This window comes from Phyllobates terribilis, unplaced genomic scaffold (assembly GCF_046119375.1).
Source record: "Phyllobates terribilis strain yellow unplaced genomic scaffold, ASM4611937v1 Scaffold_7534__1_contigs__length_37034, whole genome shotgun sequence".
In the NCBI taxonomy this organism is placed as follows: Eukaryota; Metazoa; Chordata; class Amphibia; order Anura; family Dendrobatidae; genus Phyllobates; species Phyllobates terribilis.
Genome location: NW_027370275.1, coordinates 1 through 20,551, shown reverse-complemented (window position 1 = coordinate 20,551; position 20,551 = coordinate 1). Strand labels below are relative to the sequence as shown.

The window sequence follows — 20,551 nt, the reverse complement described above, 5'->3', positions numbered from 1 at the left end:
CCAAACTTTTTGGGTTGGGTTCTCTTTTATAGTCTGCAGGCATTAAATGAAAGAAGTCAGTGTTCCAGCAGAAGGAGACAACGTTTCAGAAAAGGCATTGTAGCAAACCAAAAAAGAAATTTTAAGCGCAGCAGAGTAACCAGCGCACATACCTGTTAGCTCAGGTGAGTTTAAAAGGCTGCTGTTGATAACAAGGGCATTTGCTAAATAGATGGTGTGTGTGCAACAATATACTGAAAGGTCAATTATATTGTGCAGCTTATCTCACCACCTGTAGTTATTTAGGTGAAAGCTCCAAAATGCTTGCCTAATATGTCTGTTTATCCAAAAGGAAGTAAAAAGGGAGAGCTAGAAAGATAGCATTGCATCACATTACATGGCAATGCAATGCACAGTTGCTGAAGTTGAACCAAAATGAGCTTGTAATCTGGCTTCTGCAACTTTGAACATGAAAAATCCAATGAGGAGAAGAAAAGCAAAGCCAAAGAGTCCATCCCAAAATCCGACAAACAAGCAAAATGAACAAAAAACATTGAATTCAATTCTTTCTGATTTTAGAAACTGCATTAAAGAAGGGGTGCACCGGTCCTGGAGATACTGCAATACCAGGTCAATGCGTGGAGTGGACAGAGCAAGCTCTTTTTCCATCTCCCTGTTCTAAAAATCCATTTAATATATGGTCCCCAGATAGGGGACGTATCAGATATTAAACTGATAAGAACAGATACTACACTTGATCTTAGCCAAAAGGCCGAGAAGCGATAACCAGAATTGGTTTCAAACTACGGAGCCACCCAAGGATCCTAAAAAGTCCATTTGTGGAGATGAGCTCCTGGACTCCCGTTAAGAAGACATGTTGTCAACCTCTAGATCCCTTACATGCCTGCACTTTTCGGCTTGCTGCTGCTGCAATCCACGCGTTTTAGATCTGCATAACTCCACCTCTTTAAACACAGCACCTTCACCCCCTGCTGTTCCCACCCGCCTCAACACCGTTGGAAGGGAGGAGAACCAATTAAGGCGGGGGGTGGGGTGGAACGAGCAGCTGTCTACCCTTAGCAGGAGGGCTCCTGATTACATACCTCTCCTGCTGCTGCTGCTGCTGGCTGTCCAGCAGCAGACTGAAGGTGGCTGCTGCTGTGCACAGGTATATAAAGGCTCAGAGCCTATTATGACACGCGCAGCCAGCGTTCCATTGCCACATTCCATCTACTGCAGGCAGGATACCTGGCTGGCTGAATGTCGCTGAGAAGCTCACAGAGACCGCCATAAGCAACAGTTTAACAGAATGCCACAGACTAATCAACCAAACTTTTTGGGTTGGGTTCTCTTTTATAGTCTGCAGGCATTAAATGAAAGAAGTCAGTGTTCCAGCAGAAGGAGACAACGTTTCAGAAAAGGCATTGTAGCAAACCAAAAAAGAAATTTTAAGCGCAGCAGAGTAACCAGCGCACATACCTGTTAGCTCAGGTGAGTTTAAAAGGCTGCTGTTGATAACAAGGGCATTTGCTAAATAGATGGTGTGTGTGCAACAATATACTGAAAGGTCAATTATATTGTGCAGCTTATCTCACCACCTGTAGTTATTTAGGTGAAAGCTCCAAAATGCTTGCCTAATATGTCTGTTTATCCAAAAGGAAGTAAAAAGGGAGAGCTAGAAAGATAGCATTGCATCACATTACATGGCAATGCAATGCACAGTTGCTGAAGTTGAACCAAAATGAGCTTGTAATCTGGCTTCTGCAACTTTGAACATGAAAAATCCAATGAGGAGAAGAAAAGCAAAGCCAAAGAGTCCATCCCAAAATCCGACAAACAAGCAAAATGAACAAAAAACATTGAATTCAATTCTTTCTGATTTTAGAAACTGCATTAAAGAAGGGGTGCACCGGTCCTGGAGATACTGCAATACCAGGTCAATGCGTGGAGTGGACAGAGCAAGCTCTTTTTCCATCTCCCTGTTCTAAAAATCCATTTAATATATGGTCCCCAGATAGGGGACGTATCAGATATTAAACTGATAAGAACAGATACTACACTTGATCTTAGCCAAAAGGCCGAGAAGCGATAACCAGAATTGGTTTCAAACTACGGAGCCACCCAAGGATCCTGAAAAGTCCATTTGTGGAGATGAGCTCCTGGACTCCCGTTAAGAAGACATGTTGTCAACCTCTAGATCCCTTACATGCCTGCACTTTTCGGCTTGCTGCTGCTGCAATCCACGCGTTTTAGATCTGCATAACTCCACCTCTTTAAACACAGCACCTTCACCCCCTGCTGTTCCCACCCGCCTCAACACCGTTGGAAGGGAGGAGAACCAATTAAGGCGGGGGGTGGGGTGGAACGAGCAGCTGTCTACCCTTAGCAGGAGGGCTCCTGATTACATACCTCTCCTGCTGCTGCTGCTGCTGGCTGTCCAGCAGCAGACTGAAGGTGGCTGCTGCTGTGCACAGGTATATAAAGGCTCAGAGCCTATTATGACACGCGCAGCCAGCGTTCCATTGCCACATTCCATCTACTGCAGGCAGGATACCTGGCTGGCTGAATGTCGCTGAGAAGCTCACAGAGACCGCCATAAGCAACAGTTTAACAGAATGCCACAGACTAATCAACCAAACTTTTTGGGTTGGGTTCTCTTTTATAGTCTGCAGGCATTAAATGAAAGAAGTCAGTGTTCCAGCAGAAGGAGACAACGTTTCAGAAAAGGCATTGTAGCAAACCAAAAAAGAAATTTTAAGCGCAGCAGAGTAACCAGCGCACATACCTGTTAGCTCAGGTGAGTTTAAAAGGCTGCTGTTGATAACAAGGGCATTTGCTAAATAGATGGTGTGTGTGCAACAATATACTGAAAGGTCAATTATATTGTGCAGCTTATCTCACCACCTGTAGTTATTTAGGTGAAAGCTCCAAAATGCTTGCCTAATATGTCTGTTTATCCAAAAGGAAGTAAAAAGGGAGAGCTAGAAAGAAAGCATTGCATCACATTACATGGCAATGCAATGCACAGTTGCTGAAGTTGAACCAAAATGAGCTTGTAATCTGGCTTCTGCAACTTTGAACATGAAAAATCCAATGAGGAGAAGAAAAGCAAAGCCAAAGAGTCCATCCCAAAATCCGACAAACAAGCAAAATGAACAAAAAACATTGAATTCAATTCTTTCTGATTTTAGAAACTGCATTAAAGAAGGGGTGCACCGGTCCTGGAGATACTGCAATACCAGGTCAATGCGTGGAGTGGACAGAGCAAGCTCTTTTTCCATCTCCCTGTTCTAAAAATCCATTTAATATATGGTCCCCAGATAGGGGACGTATCAGATATTAAACTGATAAGAACAGATACTACACTTGATCTTAGCCAAAAGGCCGAGAAGCGATAACCAGAATTGGTTTCAAACTACGGAGCCACCCAAGGATCCTGAAAAGTCCATTTGTGGAGATGAGCTCCTGGACTCCCGTTAAGAAGACATGTTGTCAACCTCTAGATCCCTTACATGCCTGCACTTTTCGGCTTGCTGCTGCTGCAATCCACGCGTTTTAGATCTGCATAACTCCACCTCTTTAAACACAGCACCTTCACCCCCTGCTGTTCCCACCCGCCTCAACACCGTTGGAAGGGAGGAGAACCAATTAAGGCGGGGGGTGGGGTGGAACGAGCAGCTGTCTACCCTTAGCAGGAGGGCTCCTGATTACATACCTCTCCTGCTGCTGCTGCTGCTGGCTGTCCAGCAGCAGACTGAAGGTGGCTGCTGCTGTGCACAGGTATATAAAGGCTCAGAGCCTATTATGACACGCGCAGCCAGCGTTCCATTGCCACATTCCATCTACTGCAGGCAGGATACCTGGCTGGCTGAATGTCGCTGAGAAGCTCACAGAGACCGCCATAAGCAACAGTTTAACAGAATGCCACAGACTAATCAACCAAACTTTTTGGGTTGGGTTCTCTTTTATAGTCTGCAGGCATTAAATGAAAGAAGTCAGTGTTCCAGCAGAAGGAGACAACGTTTCAGAAAAGGCATTGTAGCAAACCAAAAAAGAAATTTTAAGCGCAGCAGAGTAACCAGCGCACATACCTGTTAGCTCAGGTGAGTTTAAAAGGCTGCTGCTGATAACAAGGGCATTTGCTAAATAGATGGTGTGTGTGCAACAATATTCTGAAAGGTCAATTATATTGTGCAGCTTATCTCACCACCTGTAGTTATTTAGGTGAAAGCTCCAAAATGCTTGCCTAATATGTCTGTTTATCCAAAAGGAAGTAAAAAGGGAGAGCTAGAAAGATAGCATTGCATCACATTACATGGCAATGCAATGCACAGTTGCTGAAGTTGAACCAAAATGAGCTTGTAATCTGGCTTCTGCAACTTTGAACATGAAAAATCCAATGAGGAGAAGAAAAGCAAAGCCAAAGAGTCCATCCCAAAATCCGACAAACAAGCAAAATGAACAAAAAACATTGAATTCAATTCTTTCTGATTTTAGAAACTGCATTAAAGAAGGGGTGCACCGGTCCTGGAGATACTGCAATACCAGGTCAATGCGTGGAGTGGACAGAGCAAGCTCTTTTTCCATCTCCCTGTTCTAAAAATCCATTTAATATATGGTCCCCAGATAGGGGACGTATCAGATATTAAACTGATAAGAACAGATACTACACTTGATCTTAGCCAAAAGGCCGAGAAGGGATAACCAGAATTGGTTTCAAACTACGGAGCCACCCAAGGATCCTGAAAAGTCCATTTGTGGAGATGAGCTCCTGGACTCCCGTTAAGAAGACATGTTGTCAACCTCTAGATCCCTTACATGCCTGCACTTTTCGGCTTGCTGCTGCTGCAATCCACGCGTTTTAGATCTGCATAACTCCACCTCTTTAAACACAGCACCTTCACCCCCTGCTGTTCCCACCCGCCTCAACACCGTTGGAAGGGAGGAGAACCAATTAAGGCGGGGGGTGGGGTGGAACGAGCAGCTGTCTACCCTTAGCAGGAGGGCTCCTGATTACATACCTCTCCTGCTGCTGCTGCTGCTGGCTGTCCAGCAGCAGACTGAAGGTGGCTGCTGCTGTGCACAGGTATATAAAGGCTCAGAGCCTATTATGACACGCGCAGCCAGCGTTCCATTGCCACATTCCATCTACTGCAGGCAGGATACCTGGCTGGCTGAATGTCGCTGAGAAGCTCACAGAGACCGCCATAAGCAACAGTTTAACAGAATGCCACAGACTAATCAACCAAACTTTTTGGGTTGGGTTCTCTTTTATAGTCTGCAGGCATTAAATGAAAGAAGTCAGTGTTCCAGCAGAAGGAGACAACGTTTCAGAAAAGGCATTGTAGCAAACCAAAAAAGAAATTTTAAGCGCAGCAGAGTAACCAGCGCACATACCTGTTAGCTCAGGTGAGTTTAAAAGGCTGCTGTTGATAACAAGGGCATTTGCTAAATAGATGGTGTGTGTGCAACAATATACTGAAAGGTCAATTATATTGTGCAGCTTATATCACCACCTGTAGTTATTTAGGTGAAAGCTCCAAAATGCTTGCCTAATATGTCTGTTTATCCAAAAGGAAGTAAAAAGGGAGAGCTAGAAAGATAGCATTGCATCACATTACATGGCAATGCAATGCACAGTTGCTGAAGTTGAACCAAAATGAGCTTGTAATCTGGCTTCTGCAACTTTGAACATGAAAAATCCAATGAGGAGAAGAAAAGCAAAGCCAAAGAGTCCATCCCAAAATCCGACAAACAAGCAAAATGAACAAAAAACATTGAATTCAATTCTTTCTGATTTTAGAAACTGCATTAAAGAAGGGGTGCACCGGTCCTGGAGATACTGCAATACCAGGTCAATGCGTGGAGTGGACAGAGCAAGCTCTTTTTCCATCTCCCTGTTCTAAAAATCCATTTAATATATGGTCCCCAGATAGGGGACGTATCAGATATTAAACTGATAAGAACAGATACTACACTTGATCTTAGCCAAAAGGCCGAGAAGCGATAACCAGAATTGGTTTCAAACTACGGAGCCACCCAAGGATCCTAAAAAGTCCATTTGTGGAGATGAGCTCCTGGACTCCCGTTAAGAAGACATGTTGTCAACCTCTAGATCCCTTACATGCCTGCACTTTTCGGCTTGCTGCTGCTGCAATCCACGCGTTTTAGATCTGCATAACTCCACCTCTTTAAACACAGCACCTTCACCCCCTGCTGTTCCCACCCGCCTCAACACCGTTGGAAGGGAGGAGAACCAATTAAGGCGGGGGGTGGGGTGGAACGAGCAGCTGTCTACCCTTAGCAGGAGGGCTCCTGATTACATACCTCTCCTGCTGCTGCTGCTGCTGGCTGTCCAGCAGCAGACTGAAGGTGGCTGCTGCTGTGCACAGGTATATAAAGGCTCAGAGCCTATTATGACACGCGCAGCCAGCGTTCCATTGCCACATTCCATCTACTGCAGGCAGGATACCTGGCTGGCTGAATGTCGCTGAGAAGCTCACAGAGACCGCCATAAGCAACAGTTTAACAGAATGCCACAGACTAATCAACCAAACTTTTTGGGTTGGGTTCTCTTTTATAGTCTGCAGGCATTAAATGAAAGAAGTCAGTGTTCCAGCAGAAGGAGACAACGTTTCAGAAAAGACATTGTAGCAAACCAAAAAAGAAATTTTAAGCGCAGCAGAGTAACCAGCGCACATACCTGTTAGCTCAGGTGAGTTTAAAAGGCTGCTGTTGATAACAAGGGCATTTGCTAAATAGATGGTGTGTGTGCAACAATATACTGAAAGGTCAATTATATTGTGCAGCTTATCTCACCACCTGTAGTTATTTAGGTGAAAGCTCCAAAATGCTTGCCTAATATGTCTGTTTATCCAAAAGGAAGTAAAAAGGGAGAGCTAGAAAGATAGCATTGCATCACATTACATGGCAATGCAATGCACAGTTGCTGAAGTTGAACCAAAATGAGCTTGTAATCTGGCTTCTGCAACTTTGAACATGAAAAATCCAATGAGGAGAAGAAAAGCAAAGCCAAAGAGTCCATCCCAAAATCCGACAAACAAGCAAAATGAACAAAAAACATTGAATTCAATTCTTTCTGATTTTAGAAACTGCATTAAAGAAGGGGTGCACCGGTCCTGGAGATACTGCAATACCAGGTCAATGCGTGGAGTGGACAGAGCAAGCTCTTTTTCCATCTCCCTGTTCTAAAAATCCATTTAATATATGGTCCCCAGATAGGGGACGTATCAGATATTAAACTGATAAGAACAGATACTACACTTGATCTTAGCCAAAAGGCCGAGAAGCGATAACCAGAATTGGTTTCAAACTACGGAGCCACCCAAGGATCCTGAAAAGTCCATTTGTGGAGATGAGCTCCTGGACTCCCGTTAAGAAGACATGTTGTCAACCTCTAGATCCCTTACATGCCTGCACTTTTCGGCTTGCTGCTGCTGCAATCCACGCGTTTTAGATCTGCATAACTCCACCTCTTTAAACACAGCACCTTCACCCCCTGCTGTTCCCACCCGCCTCAACACCGTTGGAAGGGAGGAGAACCAATTAAGGCGGGGGGTGGGGTGGAACAAGCAGCTGTCTACCCTTAGCAGGAGGGCTCCTGATTACATACCTCTCCTGCTGCTGCTGCTGCTGGCTGTCCAGCAGCAGACTGAAGGTGGCTGCTGCTGTGCACAGGTATATAAAGGCTCAGAGCCTATTATGACACGCGCAGCCAGCGTTCCATTGCCACATTCCATCTACTGCAGGCAGGATACCTGGCTGGCTGAATGTCGCTGAGAAGCTCACAGAGACCGCCATAAGCAACAGTTTAACAGAATGCCACAGACTAATCAACCAAACTTTTTGGGTTGGGTTCTCTTTTATAGTCTGCAGGCATTAAATGAAAGAAGTCAGTGTTCCAGCAGAAGGAGACAACGTTTCAGAAAAGGCATTGTAGCAAACCAAAAAAGAAATTTTAAGCGCAGCAGAGTAACCAGCGCACATACCTGTTAGCTCAGGTGAGTTTAAAAGGCTGCTGTTGATAACAAGGGCATTTGCTAAATAGATGGTGTGTGTGCAACAATATACTGAAAGGTCAATTATATTGTGCAGCTTCTCACCACCTGTAGTTATTTAGGTGAAAGCTCCAAAATGCTTGCCTAATATGTCTGTTTATCCAAAAGGAAGTAAAAAGGGAGAGCTAGAAAGATAGCATTGCATCACATTACATGGCAATGCAATGCACAGTTGCTGAAGTTGAACCAAAATGAGCTTGTAATCTGGCTTCTGCAACTTTGAACATGAAAAATCCAATGAGGAGAAGAAAAGCAAAGCCAAAGAGTCCATCCCAAAATCCGACAAACAAGCAAAATGAACAAAAAACATTGAATTCAATTCTTTCTGATTTTAGAAACTGCATTAAAGAAGGGGTGCACCGGTCCTGGAGATACTGCAATACCAGGTCAATGCGTGGAGTGGACAGAGCAAGCTCTTTTTCCATCTCCCTGTTCTAAAAATCCATTTAATATATGGTCCCCAGATAGGGGACGTATCAGATATTAAACTGATAAGAACAGATACTACACTTGATCTTAGCCAAAAGGCCGAGAAGCGATAACCAGAATTGGTTTCAAACTACGGAGCCACCCAAGGATCCTAAAAAGTCCATTTGTGGAGATGAGCTCCTGGACTCCCGTTAAGAAGACATGTTGTCAACCTCTAGATCCCTTACATGCCTGCACTTTTCGGCTTGCTGCTGCTGCAATCCACGCGTTTTAGATCTGCATAACTCCACCTCTTTAAACACAGCACCTTCACCCCCTGCTGTTCCCACCCGCCTCAACACCGTTGGAAGGGAGGAGAACCAATTAAGGCGGGGGGTGGGGTGGAACGAGCAGCTGTCTACCCTTAGCAGGAGGGCTCCTGATTACATACCTCTCCTGCTGCTGCTGCTGCTGGCTGTCCAGCAGCAGACTGAAGGTGGCTGCTGCTGTGCACAGGTATATAAAGGCTCAGAGCCTATTATGACACGCGCAGCCAGCGTTCCATTGCCACATTCCATCTACTGCAGGCAGGATACCTGGCTGGCTGAATGTCGCTGAGAAGCTCACAGAGACCGCCATAAGCAACAGTTTAACAGAATGCCACAGACTAATCAACCAAACTTTTTGGGTTGGGTTCTCTTTTATAGTCTGCAGGCATTAAATGAAAGAAGTCAGTGTTCCAGCAGAAGGAGACAACGTTTCAGAAAAGGCATTGTAGCAAACCAAAAAAGAAATTTTAAGCGCAGCAGAGTAACCAGCGCACATACCTGTTAGCTCAGGTGAGTTTAAAAGGCTGCTGTTGATAACAAGGGCATTTGCTAAATAGATGGTGTGTGTGCAACAATATACTGAAAGGTCAATTATATTGTGCAGCTTATCTCACCACCTGTAGTTATTTAGGTGAAAGCTCCAAAATGCTTGCCTAATATGTCTGTTTATCCAAAAGGAAGTAAAAAGGGAGAGCTAGAAAGATAGCATTGCATCACATTACATGGCAATGCAATGCACAGTTGCTGAAGTTGAACCAAAATGAGCTTGTAATCTGGCTTCTGCAACTTTGAACATGAAAAATCCAATGAGGAGAAGAAAAGCAAAGCCAAAGAGTCCATCCCAAAATCCGACAAACAAGCAAAATGAACAAAAAACATTGAATTCAATTCTTTCTGATTTTAGAAACTGCATTAAAGAAGGGGTGCACCGGTCCTGGAGATACTGCAATACCAGGTCAATGCGTGGAGTGGACAGAGCAAGCTCTTTTTCCATCTCCCTGTTCTAAAAATCCATTTAATATATGGTCCCCAGATAGGGGACGTATCAGATATTAAACTGATAAGAACAGATACTACACTTGATCTTAGCCAAAAGGCCGAGAAGCGATAACCAGAATTGGTTTCAAACTACGGAGCCACCCAAGGATCCTGAAAAGTCCATTTGTGGAGATGAGCTCCTGGACTCCCGTTAAGAAGACATGTTGTCAACCTCTAGATCCCTTACATGCCTGCACTTTTCGGCTTGCTGCTGCTGCAATCCACGCGTTTTAGATCTGCATAACTCCACCTCTTTAAACACAGCACCTTCACCCCCTGCTGTTCCCACCCGCCTCAACACCGTTGGAAGGGAGGAGAACCAATTAAGGCGGGGGGTGGGGTGGAACGAGCAGCTGTCTACCCTTAGCAGGAGGGCTCCTGATTACATACCTCTCCTGCTGCTGCTGCTGCTGGCTGTCCAGCAGCAGACTGAAGGTGGCTGCTGCTGTGCACAGGTATATAAAGGCTCAGAGCCTATTATGACACGCGCAGCCAGCGTTCCATTGCCACATTCCATCTACTGCAGGCAGGATACCTGGCTGGCTGAATGTCGCTGAGAAGCTCACAGAGACCGCCATAAGCAACAGTTTAACAGAATGCCACAGACTAATCAACCAAACTTTTTGGGTTGGGTTCTCTTTTATAGTCTGCAGGCATTAAATGAAAGAAGTCAGTGTTCCAGCAGAAGGAGACAACGTTTCAGAAAAGGCATTGTAGCAAACCAAAAAAGAAATTTTAAGCGCAGCAGAGTAACCAGCGCACATACCTGTTAGCTCAGGTGAGTTTAAAAGGCTGCTGTTGATAACAAGGGCATTTGCTAAATAGATGGTGTGTGTGCAACAATATACTGAAAGGTCAATTATATTGTGCAGCTTATCTCACCACCTGTAGTTATTTAGGTGAAAGCTCCAAAATGCTTGCCTAATATGTCTGTTTATCCAAAAGGAAGTAAAAAGGGAGAGCTAGAAAGATAGCATTGCATCACATTACATGGCAATGCAATGCACAGTTGCTGAAGTTGAACCAAAATGAGCTTGTAATCTGGCTTCTGCAACTTTGAACATGAAAAATCCAATGAGGAGAAGAAAAGCAAAGCCAAAGAGTCCATCCCAAAATCCGACAAACAAGCAAAATGAACAAAAAACATTGAATTCAATTCTTTCTGATTTTAGAAACTGCATTAAAGAAGGGGTGCACCGGTCCTGGAGATACTGCAATACCAGGTCAATGCGTGGAGTGGACAGAGCAAGCTCTTTTTCCATCTCCCTGTTCTAAAAATCCATTTAATATATGGTCCCCAGATAGGGGACGTATCAGATATTAAACTGATAAGAACAGATACTACACTTGATCTTAGCCAAAAGGCCGAGAAGCGATAACCAGAATTGGTTTCAAACTACGGAGCCACCCAAGGATCCTGAAAAGTCCATTTGTGGAGATGAGCTCCTGGACTCCCGTTAAGAAGACATGTTGTCAACCTCTAGATCCCTTACATGCCTGCACTTTTCGGCTTGCTGCTGCTGCAATCCACGCGTTTTAGATCTGCATAACTCCACCTCTTTAAACACAGCACCTTCACCCCCTGCTGTTCCCACCCGCCTCAACACCGTTGGAAGGGAGGAGAACCAATTAAGGCGGGGGGTGGGGTGGAACGAGCAGCTGTCTACCCTTAGCAGGAGGGCTCCTGATTACATACCTCTCCTGCTGCTGCTGCTGCTGGCTGTCCAGCAGCAGACTGAAGGTGGCTGCTGCTGTGCACAGGTATATAAAGGCTCAGAGCCTATTATGACACGCGCAGCCAGCGTTCCATTGCCACATTCCATCTACTGCAGGCAGGATACCTGGCTGGCTGAATGTCGCTGAGAAGCTCACAGAGACCGCCATAAGCAACAGTTTAACAGAATGCCACAGACTAATCAACCAAACTTTTTGGGTTGGGTTCTCTTTTATAGTCTGCAGGCATTAAATGAAAGAAGTCAGTGTTCCAGCAGAAGGAGACAACGTTTCAGAAAAGGCATTGTAGCAAACCAAAAAAGAAATTTTAAGCGCAGCAGAGTAACCAGCGCACATACCTGTTAGCTCAGGTGAGTTTAAAAGGCTGCTGTTGATAACAAGGGCATTTGCTAAATAGATGGTGTGTGTGCAACAATATACTGAAAGGTCAATTATATTGTGCAGCTTATCTCACCACCTGTAGTTATTTAGGTGAAAGCTCCAAAATGCTTGCCTAATATGTCTGTTTATCCAAAAGGAAGTAAAAAGGGAGAGCTAGAAAGATAGCATTGCATCACATTACATGGCAATGCAATGCACAGTTGCTGAAGTTGAACCAAAATGAGCTTGTAATCTGGCTTCTGCAACTTTGAACATGAAAAATCCAATGAGGAGAAGAAAAGCAAAGCCAAAGAGTCCATCCCAAAATCCGACAAACAAGCAAAATGAACAAAAAACATTGAATTCAATTCTTTCTGATTTTAGAAACTGCATTAAAGAAGGGGTGCACCGGTCCTGGAGATACTGCAATACCAGGTCAATGCGTGGAGTGGACAGAGCAAGCTCTTTTTCCATCTCCCTGTTCTAAAAATCCATTTAATATATGGTCCCCAGATAGGGGACGTATCAGATATTAAACTGATAAGAACAGATACTACACTTGATCTTAGCCAAAAGGCCGAGAAGCGATAACCAGAATTGGTTTCAAACTACGGAGCCACCCAAGGATCCTGAAAAGTCCATTTGTGGAGATGAGCTCCTGGACTCCCGTTAAGAAGACATGTTGTCAACCTCTAGATCCCTTACATGCCTGCACTTTTCGGCTTGCTGCTGCTGCAATCCACGCGTTTTAGATCTGCATAACTCCACCTCTTTAAACACAGCACCTTCACCCCCTGCTGTTCCCACCCGCCTCAACACCGTTGGAAGGGAGGAGAACCAATTAAGGCGGGGGGTGGGGTGGAACGAGCAGCTGTCTACCCTTAGCAGGAGGGCTCCTGATTACATACCTCTCCTGCTGCTGCTGCTGCTGGCTGTCCAGCAGCAGACTGAAGGTGGCTGCTGCTGTGCACAGGTATATAAAGGCTCAGAGCCTATTATGACACGCGCAGCCAGCGTTCCATTGCCACATTCCATCTACTGCAGGCAGGATACCTGGCTGGCTGAATGTCGCTGAGAAGCTCACAGAGACCGCCATAAGCAACAGTTTAACAGAATGCCACAGACTAATCAACCAAATTTTTTGGGTTGGGTTCTCTTTTATAGTCTGCAGGCATTAAATGAAAGAAGTCAGTGTTCCAGCAGAAGGAGACAACGTTTCAGAAAAGACATTGTAGCAAACCAAAAAAGAAATTTTAAGCGCAGCAGAGTAACCAGCGCACATACCTGTTAGCTCAGGTGAGTTTAAAAGGCTGCTGTTCATAACAAGGGCATTTGCTAAATAGATGGTGTGTGTGCAACAATATACTGAAAGGTCAATTATATTGTGCAGCTTATCTCACCACCTGTAGTTATTTAGGTGAAAGCTCCAAAATGCTTGCCTAATATGTCTGTTTATCCAAAAGGAAGTAAAAAGGGAGAGCTAGAAAGATAGCATTGCATCACATTACATGGCAATGCAATGCACAGTTGCTGAAGTTGAACCAAAATGAGCTTGTAATCTGGCTTCTGCAACTTTGAACATGAAAAATCCAATGAGGAGAAGAAAAGCAAAGCCAAAGAGTCCATCCCAAAATCCGACAAACAAGCAAAATGAACAAAAAACATTGAATTCAATTCTTTCTGATTTTAGAAACTGCATTAAAGAAGGGGTGCACCGGTCCTGGAGATACTGCAATACCAGGTCAATGCGTGGAGTGGACAGAGCAAGCTCTTTTTCCATCTCCCTGTTCTAAAAATCCATTTAATATATGGTCCCCAGATAGGGGACGTATCAGATATTAAACTGATAAGAACAGATACTACACTTGATCTTAGCCAAAAGGCCGAGAAGCGATAACCAGAATTGGTTTCAAACTACGGAGCCACCCAAGGATCCTGAAAAGTCCATTTGTGGAGATGAGCTCCTGGACTCCCGTTAAGAAGACATGTTGTCAACCTCTAGATCCCTTACATGCCTGCACTTTTCGGCTTGCTGCTGCTGCAATCCACGCGTTTTAGATCTGCATAACTCCACCTCTTTAAACACAGCACCTTCACCCCCTGCTGTTCCCACCCGCCTCAACACCGTTGGAAGGGAGGAGAACCAATTAAGGCGGGGGGTGGGGTGGAACGAGCAGCTGTCTACCCTTAGCAGGAGGGCTCCTGATTACATACCTCTCCTGCTGCTGCTGCTGCTGGCTGTCCAGCAGCAGACTGAAGGTGGCTGCTGCTGTGCACAGGTATATAAAGGCTCAGAGCCTATTATGACACGCGCAGCCAGCGTTCCATTGCCACATTCCATCTACTGCAGGCAGGATACCTGGCTGGCTGAATGTCGCTGAGAAGCTCACAGAGACCGCCATAAGCAACAGTTTAACAGAATGCCACAGACTAATCAACCAAACTTTTTGGGTTGGGTTCTCTTTTATAGTCTGCAGGCATTAAATGAAAGAAGTCAGTGTTCCAGCAGAAGGAGACAACGTTTCAGAAAAGGCATTGTAGCAAACCAAAAAAGAAATTTTAAGCGCAGCAGAGTAACCAGCGCACATACCTGTTAGCTCAGGTGAGTTTAAAAGGCTGCTGTTGATAACAAGGGCATTTGCTAAATAGATGGTGTGTGTGCAACAATATACTGAAAGGTCAATTATATTGTGCAGCTTATCTCACCACCTGTAGTTATTTAGGTGAAAGCTCCAAAATGCTTGCCTAATATGTCTGTTTATCCAAAAGGAAGTAAAAAGGGAGAGCTAGAAAGATAGCATTGCATCACATTACATGGCAATGCAATGCACAGTTGCTGAAGTTGAACCAAAATGAGCTTGTAATCTGGCTTCTGCAACTTTGAACATGAAAAATCCAATGAGGAGAAGAAAAGCAAAGCCAAAGAGTCCATCCCAAAATCCGACAAACAAGCAAAATGAACAAAAAACATTGAATTCAATTCTTTCTGATTTTAGAAACTGCATTAAAGAAGGGGTGCACCGGTCCTGGAGATACTGCAATACCAGGTCAATGCGTGGAGTGGACAGAGCAAGCTCTTTTCCCATCTCCCTGTTCTAAAAATCCATTTAATATATGGTCCCCAGATAGGGGACGTATCAGATATTAAACTGATAAGAACAGATACTACACTTGATCTTAGCCAAAAGGCCGAGAAGCGATAACCAGAATTGGTTTCAAACTACGGAGCCACCCAAGGATCCTGAAAAGTCCATTTGTGGAGATGAGCTCCTGGACTCCCGTTAAGAAGACATGTTGTCAACCTCTAGATCCCTTACATGCCTGCACTTTTCGGCTTGCTGCTGCTGCAATCCACGCGTTTTAGATCTGCATAACTCCACCTCTTTAAACACAGCACCTTCACCCCCTGCTGTTCCCACCCGCCTCAACACCGTTGGAAGGGAGGAGAACCAATTAAGGCGGGGGGTGGGGTGGAACGAGCAGCTGTCTACCCTTAGCAGGAGGGCTCCTGATTACATACCTCTCCTGCTGCTGCTGCTGCTGGCTGTCCAGCAGCAGACTGAAGGTGGCTGCTGCTGTGCACAGGTATATAAGGCTCAGAGCCTATTATGACACGTGCAGCCAGCGTTCCATTGCCACATTCCATCTACTGCAGGCAGGATACCTGGCTGGCTGAATGTCGCTGAGAAGCTCACAGAGACCGCCATAAGCAACAGTTTAACAGAATGCCACAGACTAATCAACCAAACTTTTTGGGTTGGGCTCTCTTTTATAGTCTGCAGGCATTAAATGAAAGAAGTCAGTGTTCCAGCAGAAGGAGACAACGTTTCAGAAAAGGCATTGTAGCAAACCAAAAAAGAAATTTTAAGTGCAGCAGAGTAACCAGCGCACATACCTGTTAGCTCAGGTGAGTTTAAAAGGCTGCTGTTGATAACAAGGGCATTTGCTAAATAGATGGTGTGTGTGCAACAATATACTGAAAGGTCAATTATATTGTGCAGCTTATCTCACCACCTGTAGTTATTTAGGTGAAAGCTCCAAAATGCTTGCCTAATATGTCTGTTTATCCAAAAGGAAGTAAAAAGGGAGAGCTAGAAAGATAGCATTGCATCACATTACATGGCAATGCAATGCACAGTTGCTGAAGTTGAACCAAAATGAGCTTGTAATCTGGCTTCTGCAACTTTGAACATGAAAAATCCAATGAGGAGAAGAAAAGCAAAGCCAAAGAGTCCATCCCAAAATCCGACAAACAAGCAAAATGAACAAAAAACATTGAATTCAATTCTTTCTGATTTTAGAAACTGCATTAAAGAAGGGGTGCACCGGTCCTGGAGATACTGCAATACCAGGTCAATGCGTGGAGTGGACAGAGCAAGCTCTTTTTCCATCTCCCTGTTCTAAAAATCCATTTAATATATGGTCCCCAGATAGGGGACGTATCAGATATTAAACTGATAAGAACAGATACTACACTTGATCTTAGCCAAAAGGCCGAGAAGCGATAACCAGAATTGGTTTCAAACTACGGAGCCACCCAAGGATCCTGAAAAGTCCATTTGTGGAGATGAGCTCCTGGACTCCCGTTAAGAAGACATGTTGTCAACCTCTAGATCCCTTACATGCCTGCACTTTTCGGCTTGCTGCTGCTGCAATCCACGCGTTTTAGATCTGCATAACTCCACCTCTTTAAACACAGCACCTTCACCCCCTGCTGTTCCCACCCGCCTCAACACCGTTGGAAGGGAGGAGAACCAATTAAGGCGGGGGGTGGGGTGGAACGAGCAGCTGTCTACCCTTAGCAGGAGGGCTCCTGATTACATACCTCTCCTGCTGCTGCTGCTGCTGGCTGTCCAGCAGCAGACTGAAGGTGGCTGCTGCTGTGCACAGGTATATAAAGGCTCAGAGCCTATTATGACACGCGCAGCCAGCGTTCCATTGCCACATTCCATCTACTGCAGGCAGGATACCTGGCTGGCTGAATGTCGCTGAGAAGCTCACAGAGACCGCCATAAGCAACAGTTTAACAGAATGCCACAGACTAATCAACCAAACTTTTTGGGTTGGGCTCTCTTTTATAGTCTGCAGGCATTAAATGAAAGAAGTCAGTGTTCCAGCAGAAGGAGACAACGTTTCAGAAAAGGCATTGTAGCAAACCAAAAAAGAAATTTTAAGCGCAGCAGAGTAACCAGCGCACATACCTGTTAGCTCAGGTGAGTTTAAAAGGCTGCTGTTGATAACAAGGGCATTTGCTAAATAGATGGTGTGTGTGCAACAATATACTGAAAGGTCAATTATATTGTGCAGCTTATCTCACCACCTGTAGTTATTTAGGTGAAAGCTCCAAAATGCTTGCCTAATATGTCTGTTTATCCAAAAGGAAGTAAAAAGGGAGAGCTAGAAAGATAGCATTGCATCACATTACATGGCAATGCAATGCACAGTTGCTGAAGTTGAACCAAAATGAGCTTGTAATCTGGCTTCTGCAACTTTGAACATGAAAAATCCAATGAGGAGAAGAAAAGCAAAGCCAAAGAGTCCATCCCAAAATCCGACAAACAAGCAAAATGAACAAAAAACATTGAATTCAATTCTTTCTGATTTTAGAAACTGCATTAAAGAAGGGGTGCACCGGTCCTGGAGATACTGCAATACCAGGTCAATGCGTGGAGTGGACAGAGCAAGCTCTTTTTCCATCTCCCTGTTCTAAAAATCCATTTAATATATGGTCCCCAGATAGGGGACGTATCAGATATTAAACTGATAAGAACAGATACTACACTTGATCTTAGCCAAAAGGCCGAGAAGCGATAACCAGAATTGGTTTCAAACTACGGAGCCACCCAAGGATCCTGAAAAGTCCATTTGTGGAGATGAGCTCCTGGACTCCCGTTAAGAAGACATGTTGTCAACCTCTAGATCCCTTACATGCCTGCACTTTTCGGCTTGCTGCTGCTGCAATCCACGCGTTTTAGATCTGCATAACTCCACCTCTTTAAACACAGCACCTTCACCCCCTGCTGTTCCCACCCGCCTCAACACCGTTGGAAGGGAGGAGAACCAATTAAGGCGGGGGGTGGGGTGGAACGAGCAGCTGTCTACCCTTAGCAGGAGGGCTCCTGATTACATACCTCTCCTGCTGCTGCTGCTGCTGGCTGTCCAGCAGCAGACTGAAGGTGGCTGCTGCTGTGCACAGGTATATAAAGGGTCAGAGCCTATTATGACACGCGCAGCCAGCGTTCCATTGCCACATTCCATCTACTGCAGGCAGGATACCTGGCTGGCTGAATGTCGCTGAGAAGCTCACAGAGACCGCCATAAGCAACAGTTTAACAGAATGCCACAGACTAATCAACCAAACTTTTTAGGTTGGGTTCTCTTTTATAGTCTGCAGGCATTAAATGAAAGAAGTCAGTGTTCCAGCAGAAGGAGACAACGTTTCAGAAAAGGCATTGTAGCAAACCAAAAAAGAAATTTTAAGCGCAGCAGAGTAACCAGCGCACATACCTGTTAGCTCAGGTGAGTTTAAAAGGCTGCTGTTGATAACAAGGGCATTTGCTAAATAGATGGTGTGTGTGCAACAATATACTGAAAGGTCAATTATATTGTGCAGCGTATCTCACCACCTGTAGTTATTTAGGTGAAAGCTCCAAAATGCTTGCCTAATATGTCTGTTTATCCAAAAGGAAGTAAAAAGGGAGAGCTAGAAAGATAGCATTGCATCACATTACATGGCAATGCAATGCACAGTTGCTGAAGTTGAACCAAAATGAGCTTGTAATCTGGCTTCTGCAACTTTGAACATGAAAAATCCAATGAGGAGAAGAAAAGCAAAGCCAAAGAGTCCATCCCAAAATCCGACAAACAAGCAAAATGAACAAAAAACATTGAATTCAATTCTTTCTGATTTTAGAAACTGCATTAAAGAAGGGGTGCACCGGTCCTGGAGATACTGCAATACCAGGTCAATGCGTGGAGTGGACAGAGCAAGCTCTTTTTCCATCTCCCTGTTCTAAAAATCCATTTAATATATGGTCCCCAGATAGGGGACGTATCAGATATTAAACTGATAAGAACAGATTTTTTGATTGAATATATCTTTTATTAGCACAAAAAATAAGTTAACAGACAGTGTACAGTGCCGCAGCCCAGTACACACAGAATTCTACATCATATTTACATAGCATGAGGATACGACGCACTAACTAGACACATCGCACCCCTATGCTACACAAAACACTCAATCTGAAAGAAAAAGCATGTCGATCAATACAGTACGACGAACCGTGATAAGGGATAGGGATTGGGAAAAAGGGGATGGGGAGGGGAAAATCACAGGCCCGAAGCTTTATTGAAAGACAAGACACATAAGGGGAGAGGGGGAGGAGGGGTTTAGTCCTCATCCTCGTCCTCCGGACCGTCCATGATGGAATAGTCTCTGAGCAGGCTGTGGATCAGCCTGCGGCAGTCCTGGATGGACATCCTCTCCCTCCTCAAGATGAGCCGGTTCCTGGCGACCCAAACGGCATCCTTGAAGCAGTTCATAAGGCGCCAAGCCTCCTGGATGGCTCCTACGGTATGAACCCCAGGGAATAGTCCATAAAGCACAGAATGGTGCGATAGGCTCGCCCTGGGGACAGAGTTCCTCAGGTCGTCCTCAAGTGCAGTCAATAGGCGCTGTGCAAATCCGCAGTCCCAAAAAGTGTGCAAAGATGTTTCCTCCACGAAGGGGCACCTTGGGCAGTACCGGGTCTTGCACAGGTTCCGGGCATGCATGAATGACCGGACGGGCAGTCCGCCCTGAATCGCCATCCACGACAAGTCCTTGTGCCCGTTGGTCAGCCTGTCAGACGACACATTTGTCCACACAGTCTCCAGCGTGTCCTGGTGAAGTCCTGTGATGTTCTCCACGTCATCCTTGGCTCTGATTAGCTTGTGGATAGTTTTGGGCTTCCACAAGTCGGGCTTGAGTCCCTCCAGTTGATGCTCCCCCACAAATCGAACGACGTCTCCGTAGAACCATGGCGTCGTCCAGTTGTAGGGGAAGGAGCTGTCCCACTTGTCCCAGCCGAGTCGCCTCCAAAGAGGAAGCAGGAAGAAGTGAGACATGGACCTGCCCGCGGAGCCATTCTTGACTTGCAAAGTCCGGCGGACACAATCACACACAAAAGAGGATCGCAGGAGGGTGGGGATATCTGGAACGCCCTTCCCACCCTTGCGAGGCTCCTTGTACATGACGGCCCGCCTGACTCTGTCCATCTTGGATCCCCAGACAAAGTGAAACACTGTCTTGGTAATGGCCCTGCACACAGTGACGTGTGGGGGCCAGGCCTGCGCCGTGTACTGCAAGACGGGCAGGACCTCATTACGCAGGACGAGTGCCTTACCCTCACAAGTGAGGTGTCTGAGGCTCCAGAGTCCGATCCGTTGCTTCACCTTGGCCAAGCGTTCTTGCCAGGACTTGAGGGCCGCTCCTTCCTTCCCGAACCAGACTCCCAGCACCTTGAGGAAATCCGGTTGAATGTTGAAGGGGAAGGGGGCAGAGGAGGCCGGCTGCCAATCCCCGAAGAGCATGGCTTCCGACTTCCTGCAGTTGACTTTGGCCCCTGAAGCCCGGCCGAACCT

General features: G+C 45.4%; 15 non-coding genes across 15 annotated transcripts; all 15 read right to left on the bottom strand.

The window, feature by feature from the left end:
• Positions 1-572: 572 nt before the first annotated feature.
• On the bottom strand, positions 573-763 carry LOC141251693 (U2 spliceosomal RNA). The gene has a single exon (XR_012313333.1). It is a non-coding gene; the product is annotated as a U2 spliceosomal RNA (small nuclear RNA).
• Positions 764-1,878: 1,115 nt separating this feature from the next.
• Positions 1,879-2,069, bottom strand: LOC141251692 (U2 spliceosomal RNA). The gene has a single exon (XR_012313332.1). It is a non-coding gene; the product is annotated as a U2 spliceosomal RNA (small nuclear RNA).
• A 1,115-nt stretch (positions 2,070-3,184) lies between these two features.
• On the bottom strand, positions 3,185-3,375 carry LOC141251691 (U2 spliceosomal RNA). The gene has a single exon (XR_012313331.1). It is a non-coding gene; the product is annotated as a U2 spliceosomal RNA (small nuclear RNA).
• Positions 3,376-4,490: 1,115 nt separating this feature from the next.
• Positions 4,491-4,681, bottom strand: LOC141251694 (U2 spliceosomal RNA). The gene has a single exon (XR_012313334.1). It is a non-coding gene; the product is annotated as a U2 spliceosomal RNA (small nuclear RNA).
• Positions 4,682-5,796: 1,115 nt separating this feature from the next.
• LOC141251690 (U2 spliceosomal RNA) lies at positions 5,797-5,987 on the bottom strand. The gene has a single exon (XR_012313330.1). It is a non-coding gene; the product is annotated as a U2 spliceosomal RNA (small nuclear RNA).
• Positions 5,988-7,102: 1,115 nt separating this feature from the next.
• Positions 7,103-7,293, bottom strand: LOC141251689 (U2 spliceosomal RNA). Its single transcript, XR_012313329.1, has one exon. It is a non-coding gene; the product is annotated as a U2 spliceosomal RNA (small nuclear RNA).
• Positions 7,294-8,406: 1,113 nt separating this feature from the next.
• Positions 8,407-8,597, bottom strand: LOC141251688 (U2 spliceosomal RNA). The gene has a single exon (XR_012313328.1). It is a non-coding gene; the product is annotated as a U2 spliceosomal RNA (small nuclear RNA).
• A 1,115-nt stretch (positions 8,598-9,712) lies between these two features.
• LOC141251687 (U2 spliceosomal RNA) lies at positions 9,713-9,903 on the bottom strand. Its single transcript, XR_012313327.1, has one exon. It is a non-coding gene; the product is annotated as a U2 spliceosomal RNA (small nuclear RNA).
• A 1,115-nt stretch (positions 9,904-11,018) lies between these two features.
• Positions 11,019-11,209, bottom strand: LOC141251686 (U2 spliceosomal RNA). Its single transcript, XR_012313326.1, has one exon. It is a non-coding gene; the product is annotated as a U2 spliceosomal RNA (small nuclear RNA).
• A 1,115-nt stretch (positions 11,210-12,324) lies between these two features.
• LOC141251685 (U2 spliceosomal RNA) lies at positions 12,325-12,515 on the bottom strand. The gene has a single exon (XR_012313325.1). It is a non-coding gene; the product is annotated as a U2 spliceosomal RNA (small nuclear RNA).
• Positions 12,516-13,630: 1,115 nt separating this feature from the next.
• Positions 13,631-13,821, bottom strand: LOC141251684 (U2 spliceosomal RNA). Its single transcript, XR_012313324.1, has one exon. It is a non-coding gene; the product is annotated as a U2 spliceosomal RNA (small nuclear RNA).
• A 1,115-nt stretch (positions 13,822-14,936) lies between these two features.
• LOC141251700 (U2 spliceosomal RNA) lies at positions 14,937-15,127 on the bottom strand. The gene has a single exon (XR_012313339.1). It is a non-coding gene; the product is annotated as a U2 spliceosomal RNA (small nuclear RNA).
• A 1,114-nt stretch (positions 15,128-16,241) lies between these two features.
• Positions 16,242-16,432, bottom strand: LOC141251707 (U2 spliceosomal RNA). The gene has a single exon (XR_012313346.1). It is a non-coding gene; the product is annotated as a U2 spliceosomal RNA (small nuclear RNA).
• Positions 16,433-17,547: 1,115 nt separating this feature from the next.
• Positions 17,548-17,738, bottom strand: LOC141251706 (U2 spliceosomal RNA). The gene has a single exon (XR_012313345.1). It is a non-coding gene; the product is annotated as a U2 spliceosomal RNA (small nuclear RNA).
• A 1,115-nt stretch (positions 17,739-18,853) lies between these two features.
• LOC141251703 (U2 spliceosomal RNA) lies at positions 18,854-19,046 on the bottom strand. The gene has a single exon (XR_012313342.1). It is a non-coding gene; the product is annotated as a U2 spliceosomal RNA (small nuclear RNA).
• Positions 19,047-20,551: the final 1,505 nt, after the last annotated feature.